The following is a 9,277-nucleotide window of genomic DNA, read 5'->3' on the forward strand; positions in this document are numbered from 1 at the left end:
ATGTATATTAAAAACAATTGGAGACTAATGGAAACTATTCAGTATCTTAAATTCTTGATGCTAGAAGTGATAGTTTGATGAATGTTTCTGCTGGGACAAATTTAAAAAAAAATATTTATTTTCTGGAACTCCCAGAATTATGGAATCAAAGGCATCTAAGTATTACATATATTAGTTGAAAGAAATAAAAGCTGAGAACACTTTATTTTTAAAAATAAAAAATAAACTATGAAATTCTTTCCTATGTGAAAATAGCAGAATTTAAGTTTGATGCATTGTCCTGTAAAACACCATCATATATCTCTGTAATAAGAAGAGCAAGATAACAAGTCTGTTAGTATCATTTATTTTGATCCTACATTTATTCCCTTCTTATCTTTGGCTTCAAGTGGATCATTCAGGTTTTTATTATGTATTCATTAATTTCTCTGTAAATCAAATCATTCAATTTTGTGACCCCAGTACTCCTTTTATTCAGGCTGTGAACTTCCACTTACCTGTTAGAGAATAGGTAATAAATCAGAAGTCATTTCACCCTTAGAAAAATAAGGTCAGTTCCTTGAGTTCATTTATGACATGTCAGATTTTGAGCAAATTTTAAAGACAATTAGTGTCCTGGCAGCCAAGAATTAATTTGAACAGAGGTTGTTTCCAGTCAACTGGATATCTGAGAAATGCGTCATTATTTTATGGACTCACAAAGCAAGTGATGGTAGTATATTATACTGTAAGGGTGTTATCAGACAGCTATATTTCTATAGTTATTATATGTTATTATATTAGAGAAATGTTGATTTAATGATAGCAAATTTAAGCAAGTGTATATTTTTGAAAGGGTGGATTCTTGCTATAACATCTCAGAACCTGTATCTATCTTTAGAGAACTTCCTCAGATAGTATAGGTTATACTCAGCAATCCACTGTGAGATGTTGCTAAAATCTCAAAATCACTCTTTCTGTTCCTTACAGATCTGGAAAGGAAGTTTTTTCATTCATTCTCTGCAGAATTAGATTTTAATCTTTTGAGGCAGCGACTATATCTTATTGCACAGTGGGACTGGAACTACCTATCCTGATTACTGTCTGTGAAAGATACTGTGGTACATATAATTTAATAATAAAAATATATTTTTAATTAAAGCAACTCAGTCATACTTACTTGTCCATCATATAAATTGTGGACCTGAACTGTTGTAAAGTGATGTGATGGGAACGTAAGCATCTGCTAGCATAAACATTAATCTTACAATACTGAAACTTAATTGCATAGACTGAGTTCTTTATGCAAACCATTTCAAGACACATTGGCTGTTCTCACACTGCCTAATAATAAGATGGAAAGGTATGTAACAAGGGCAAGAAAAGAAGGGGAAACAGCTGGAAATTCAATTTGTGAAGGAAAAATACAACGAAAGAGTGTTAATATGAAAGTGTAATCGAGAAAACTAGAAGGACTGTCATAGTTAATATGACAGCATGTGTATATTTTTTGTATATTTTAAAACTTAATTTAAAATCCTTATAATCACTTCTGAAGGAATTATGTGTTCATTACAGTTTCACTCTGAATGTATGTACCAACACCCATGAACAGCAACCAAAGTTCATTTCATCAGGGCATGTGCTGCTTACATTGAAGAATCTTGTATTCAGGAAGTCAGCCATGCTCACAGACAAGGCTCAACAAAAACAAAACCTTTTTCCAGTTCAACACTGGCATATTATTTTATTCCTTACCAATATGTGGTGATACTCCATAAAACAGAGCTGATCAATACATACATTTTGAGCTGTGTGCTGATCACACAGAGGAAATTTATCATGAGATGGGCATGAGGGCAGTAGAAAAGGAAAATGAAAGCTGCCAGATTGCCAGATTCAGAAGCACATTTATCTCAGCCTCATCTTCCAGTGCAACACACAAATTTATACCTTTTTATAACTTATGGAGCTCCCTCACACACTGTTTAACATGCTGTCTCCTGCCTTCTCTCCTGCCAGATTGCTGAAGTATGATGCACATGTCCTGTGATTCAGGGGTATGGAGGTTGGGACCAGTGAGGGAGTGCAGAGATTGTTTTGTGACCATCTTATTACTGGATAATTTCCTTATTCTGGCGAGGTTATGAGATGATGCTGTGTTTAGAGCAAGGTGCATCTATGACCACAAAGAGGGTGGTCTGTGTGAAGATTATTGACTGTGTAGAAGTGACTTTACCTTGTTATCCTAATAGGGAACCAGAAGCATGAGAATGTGTGGAAGGGATAAGGATTCATAAGACCATTATTCTTAAAAGCAAGCAGTTTGTGGACAAGTTGAGATAAGAGCGAGGAGAGCAGACACAGTTCTTAGATGATTATTAATGAAAAGGATGGCCTATAACTATGTCAGTTAACCTGCACATTGCTATCTTTAGATACCTTGGAGGAAAGGTCTGGGGAAGATAGAAAAGGGTTTTGTGCATCCTTCTTTCATAGTGTTGAGCAGTGTCATCTGCATTATTTATTCTGCTGGCTGCCAGTTATTGGTAAGGTAAGCAGCCATAAAGATGCTCTCTGAGGAATATATTGGAACCAGGAGAGCATTGCTGGTTGGGGAAATTCTTTGTGAAGGAAAATGAAGAGATGGGGATAGAACAGAATCTGAGACACATGATGGATGTTGGGGAGGAAACTCTTACATTAAGATTTTATCTCATTTGAAAACGTCAAGTCATGTGAATGAGAGGGTAAAATACCTTCTATGCATTCAGAATAGGGCACAGTTCTAGTTCAAGGCTCCCATTAGGCGAAGCATCTCTACAAGATGACATCTAAAGACATGCTTAAAGTTCACATTCTGTATAAGAATAGACTTAAACATATGGTTTATGTTTTTATTCTGAATAACAATCTAATTCAATAAGTATTTATGCAGAATGGTGGGTTTCTGTTGTTACTTCAGAATAGGTATGCCTTATAGTATAACAGAGGAACTTAAGATGGGAAGTGATGGGCATATACTGTGGAGGTCCCACTGGGGACAAATTCATAAGAAAGCATAGACTTCTGGCTCCTGCATCTTTCTGAGTTCATATTATAGTAGGAGTGAGAAGTCCCTGCCTTTTAGAGAGTTACCACCCTTCCTCTTTCAGAGGCAGCTGCTTTCTCTAGGAAATATTATGGACTTGAACAGGGTGAAACAAATAGATGTCTGGCCTCAGAAGCCACAATGACTTATAGCTCTGATTGTAAATCCCTTTCTCTTTCTCTCCATTGCCTTCTGGTGCCTCTTTCTCTTTCTTCTGTTTAACATAGAATAGCTTTCAGAAGGAAAATATGGTGTTTCTCAGCTGAAATACCACAATTAGAGTGTGAGTACTGAATGAAAGACATCTTTTCTGATAAATAGTCTAAGGCAGCTCTCACGTAAACAATGAAACCCCTTGTATTTCATTCTGTTTGGAAGGATTCAAGTGAAAGGAAATAACTCTTCTTCAGTCCTCTGAGGTGGCTTTTCTCAATGAAAGGTAAAATGCCAGGTAGGTTTTACTGCTCTCTTATGTTCTTGCACAGGATAAGATACAGCATGTTTTAAAGAGTATGTTGTATATGGATTTTCTCATACTACATATACCATATGCACATACTACTGTATTAAGCATAAAATAATATATAGTATTATACTCTGTATAACTCTTCTACATCAGAATATATGAAGTATATATTTCAACCTTGGACATACCTTAAAAAATGTCTATACCTGTATTGTGGGTTTTTTTAAAATTTAAATCCATGGTCTATTTGCAAGATGTTACTCATGCAATCATATGTACATCTCATTAAGCAATATTAGATACTATGTAGAAAAAGTTTTTACTTTCACAGCCAGTGGTTTTTATTCAGAATACAGATGTTAATTTGAGAAAGTTTCAGTTTCGGGAGTATTCAGTTTAATTTTTATAGCCTTAGTTACTATTATAAATTATAGATAAGGTATTTGAAATTTCAAATTGCTGTTGTAGTCTTTCCCTCTTTTTTTTTTTTTTTTTTTTAAAGGAATACTATGCACAGTTCATTGTTGCATGTAAACTGAAAGATACCCTGGTACTTTTTTGTAACCATATACTAAAAGGAACCACTTATATACATCTAAACAAAATCTATCATAACTAATATTTGTTATGATAGTGGCAATGAACTGCAAGTGGCATGCTGTTGGAAAAAAGATAGCAGGGGTAGGGGAAATGAGCTCCTCAAGATAAAGACTGCAAGGCAAATTCACTATGCAATGCTCTGTTTCTTGTCAAATGTGTTACTAAATGAGGCTTATAGCAGAAAAGCAGAACTATTTGATTACGGGATTTTAGATAGAATTTTTTTAAGAAATAAAGAACAGAGCTAAATTCAAGGAGGTTATGATGGGACTGTGGCAAGTTTATTACACAGCACACTCAGTTGTCTTGTTCCCAAATCACCCCTAGCAAGAATGACCATGCAAGGGCACTGCAGCCCCTTTTCAGCTTTTCAGGCTTTCTTCTGATGGAAATCAAGTTGGGAGGCAAGGTATGTGGTAGCACATGCATGCATCTTTGCAGACATTGAGCCATGATGCCACTGGATCTCACATCTAAATGTGGGAGCTAGACTTTCTTGGTCCTTGAGTTTAGGCATAATGGGAGCGACTTAGTCGTTGCAACAGTTGGTTTAGATTCTTAACAGAATTCACAGTTGGAGCTACTACTCCTACTCCTGCAGAAGGAACCTGGGGAAATTTGTGCAACTCTGACCTGGATTTACAATATCTATCTGACTGAACAGGGGACCTCTTTTTAACCTGTAAGTAATCACAGATCTTGTTAATAGTTATAGGTATGTTAAATATCTTACATTTAATTTAAATGGAAAAAAAGCGATGAAATTCCCTGTAGAGTAAAATAGCTGAAAAAAAAAAAAATAGAGCAAAAAGCTTTTCATGGGGAGTGAGAGAGAATGTTTCTGAGGAGTGGAAAAATGAGTAGTTTTAGTTTGTTGCTGCATTTTCCTGTATGTGTATATAGGACCAAAAGAAGGGAGAAAGAAAGCAGAGACAGTCATTTATGCCAAGAGGGCATAAAAGACAAGATTCCTTAAGTCATAACACTCTTTGGAAAAGTAGCCTTGGAAACCATTTCACCTTTGTTCATCCTCTTCACAGAATGAGGATTTTGTGCTGGTTTTAATAACAATTGAGAGAGCACCAAAAAGGAAATAACAGTAATATTCTTTCTTTTCCTCTCATCTCCAGACTAATTCCCACAGAGAACAGTCCATCAGGATGCTGGTAGGCTGGGCAATATCAGCCAAGGGTGAGTGTTGGAGAACATGATTTCAGACAAAACTGTCAGGGCTTTGGTCCTCTTAACATAAAATTCCTGTTAATCTCTAAGAGACTTATTTATTTGACCATGTTGAATGACAGTTTATCATTTATGTGTTCCAAAACACTGCAAAAATTTGACTCATGAGAGAACCAGTTTTATTTCAGAATATTGCAAAAGTTAATGCCCCATTACACAATAAACTATAATACCATTATCTTGTTAGTATTTGCAATAAATGATTTCATTATCCTATTATGAAGCATCTGGTCTCAAGTCAAGAACTTTGTCATAGTGCAAATGTAAGGACTTTTAGAGCCCTGTCACACACTGACATACCAAATGTCCTCATTTTTTATGCTGTTATAGTGAAGTATTAATCATGTGGGTGTCAGAGGCAGTCATGGGCAAAATAAAAATTTGTTTGAATAATTTAGCTGTAGTTTTGCCATGAACTGCGTGGGAAAAATAGAGTGAACTCTGAAGGATGTGACAATTAGCTGCTACTTGTCATCTAAGGCTAGAAGACTGAAAGAATAATTGGTGTTAGTAAAGGCCAGTATTCTGGCAAAAATTTGGGTTTGCTTAGAAAAAGAACTAAATGGATCTGCATTCCAAACAGAAGGAATTGTGAGGGTAAGCCAACAGACTTTGGATAGGAAGAGCTGAAAATGAGGTCAAAACTTTTCTTGTTTTCTTGGATATTGATGACCAAAAGGTGTAAGAATTTTGTCTTGTTTGCACTATATATTTTTGTCGGTTTATGACAAAAGTAAGAATAATGTGCATGAAATTAAGTCATTTGCATAGGGTTGAACAGAAGGCTGTCATATGGAGCCAGGGCAAGAAACAGATGGACTTAGATACCAGCTGTTTGGAGGGAACAGGAAGGCAAATTCAAGCTTGAGGAGAATGACTGTAAATCAATGACTAATGGAGTACATTCCTCTCCAGCACTGGAGTGGTCCTGATATGCTTGCGTTAACTAAAGCTGCATATATTAGACTGTCTGATGGTAATCAGCATGAGTTTTTTAGGCAGCTGATTTAATTTTGATGTTTATGAAAATTTCTTTTGTTAGTTCATGAAAATGGACTGCTGGATGTATAAGCACTTGGGTAACAGAGTCTGGTCAATTTTCATATCTTATGCCAGAAGAGCCATTTAATTTAAACTTAATAAAGGTTTGGTTCTGCAAAGTAATTTTGACTATGTTCAGCAAGGGATTTCTTTCTGTGTCACTGGAAAGGAAAGTGTAGTACTTACTTTATGTTTTTATTTTTAAAGTTACCGAAAAACATCCGTTGTTTTGGACAATAACATGTTTTGGACAATAACAGATATCAAAAGGAAAGGTTAAATTCTGTGGTTCTCTTCCCTCATGTAATTATTGTCTAACTCCAAAGGTGGTGTGTACACTATGCTGTTAGTGGGTTATGGTCCTTTTATAGTCCTAACCAATAGACTGATTCTAGATTGGATCAGATTGATCTTCTGGCCTCTTGGTTGCCTTACTAACAGTAACTAATAATCAGCACTTGATCCCCTTTATTTCCTTGTCAAAAACTCTTGCAGTTACTTTCTCTATTGCTTGTCCACACAGAAGGTAACAACCAGCTATTGCTATCGGATTCCATCAGCAGGTTCACAGAATAAATGTACTAGCTCAGTCATGGTGTTGAATCGTGGGTGTGTAGATGATGCCTATGAGTGGAAAAAGAATCATATTTTCTCTATAAAAATTTAAGAAATTGTACAAAAGATGAAAAAAATGTCTACGTAGTATTGTTTACAAATACAGATTACAGAGTTAACGACTGAAAATTAGGAAATGCCATCATTCCAGGTTCTCTTGATACAGTCTCTTGATATAGCTACATGCCTTATCTTAGAACATAAATTTTAAATGTCCATTGTTGCATTCTGTTTAGATTGACTAACACATGATTTTTCTTTCCTATCTTAGACAACTTCTGTTAAGTCAAATAACCAAAATTTCACCAGTGAAGTTTCTTTTCTTGCTACCATCAGTTAAAGTTTTGCTGTTAATTTAATTCTGAACCTCCTTACTTTTAGTTGAGTTCATTCAAACAAAAAAATGTTCTAGAGATGTCAGGAGCACATCCTTTTGAAATTCCAAAACCATGTATTAGGGGGAGAAAAAAAAAAAAAAAAAGCTGCTGAAATGGATTGCTCTCCATTATAGAAATTCAAAAATTTAAAAAAAAAAATACTCCCCGACTCAACCTTCCCTAAATGCATGAATGCTTTATTTCATTATGCAGTACTGCAAAATTAATTCATAACAAATAAACTTTCCTTTAATATTACGATTTTGTTCTTGACAAGATTTCTGTAGTAATATTCTGCATTTTCTGCATCATACATCAGAAAACTTTGTAACTAGGATGCAAAGCTCTTTCCTCACATTCATTATTTTGTTTGTAGCATTATTCCTTTTAATATTTCAAAAAGCTCTTTGCTTAATAATGGAATACAACATACCAATATAGCCTAATTCACTTTAATGCTTCTAAAAATCTGTATCTGTGTAGTTTAGTAATCTTATCAAGTATATTATAGATTGTCTCAATACTAATTACTTTCTGCATGTCAGAATGTATGCTATAAATCATCTTTGCTTTTCAAAGTTCCACTTCAGAAGCTATAAAAAGACTATCTTTCAATCAACTGTATAGAAGGATGGTTTCTTCCAATATTATGTCTTCTGCCTTTCAATTCTCCTGGAAGCGATTTGCGTATGTAAATAAACTCCCCTAACTGGGGTGCCATCTGTTAGGTTAGCTAGTGATATGTCAGTGACAATCCATTTATTTATGTTTAATATATCCCAGCTCTTCTGAATATCTGTGGTGAAACAAATATTTCAAGGAACCTGAACAAGATCAGACTGCAATGAATGCTTCTGTTATCAATAAAGAGTTGCCATAGCTCTGCAGACCAAAGTGACTTTTGAGAATTGAAACAATGGCCTGAATGGAGGGGAAATTTATGACAATATCAAAGTTCCCCTTTGCATTTTATTATTGTACTATGACAACAGGCTCTTAGCATAGCCATAGGCAAAATAAGCAGTTGCCTAGGGCAGTAGATAGTAGTCTGGTGGCAGCCAAACGTTCCTCATAGTGATTTTGTTAGTATGAACTGCTTGCCTTGACTCTGGGTCCACTTTCATCTTGGGTACCCACTTAACCTGTTTGCTGCTGGAGCAAGAGACAGAACTGCAGCAATTTGCTGTCAGCACGCTGATCCAAGATCATTCCTTATTTTTACCCTTTTTTGCATAGCTAAAGCCGGAGACATATCAAGGAGGTAACAGTTTGTAAAATTCCTGGCTTGTTGGGTGAGTCCATGATCTTTCAGCGATGAACTGAAGTCTGCTGACTTCTTACACCCAGCTGTTTGGCTGTCCTATGTGGCCACTTCAGCACATGCACGATCTGTTACTTTGAATTATCTTTAAAAATGTACAAAACATCTCCTATCTTAAGTATGTATGAAAGACTGACCTATGTGAACATTTCTGCATTTGCGGGAACAGTTTCAACAGACTATAGAAGGTGTCCTATCTATCTACCGTCTGGTCGATTTTGGAGCAGCAAACAGCTGGGGAGTCTTTGGGATAGCCAGATTCTCCATTCAGGATGCTAATTAAAGCATGCAGATAATGCTTGCCAGTTAATTTGTCTAGGCACAGCAGGAGCTACCTGGGACAATCTCCAAGACTGTAACATTTAGTCAGTGTCTTCATGTGAAGGTGGGGGGGAACTCAGTTAATCCTGTCTCTCAAGTCAGTCCATTGGTTCATCTGTACAGAAAGTAGCTGTGAAGTTCCTGGACCACCCAGGGAACTCATGACTAAATGCACTGTGTGCACACAGGCACAGTCCTGACACTCAGCCACAGCAAGTTATAAT

This window comes from Strix aluco, chromosome 1, assembly GCF_031877795.1.
Source record: "Strix aluco isolate bStrAlu1 chromosome 1, bStrAlu1.hap1, whole genome shotgun sequence".
NCBI classification, from domain to species: Eukaryota; Metazoa; Chordata; class Aves; order Strigiformes; family Strigidae; genus Strix; species Strix aluco.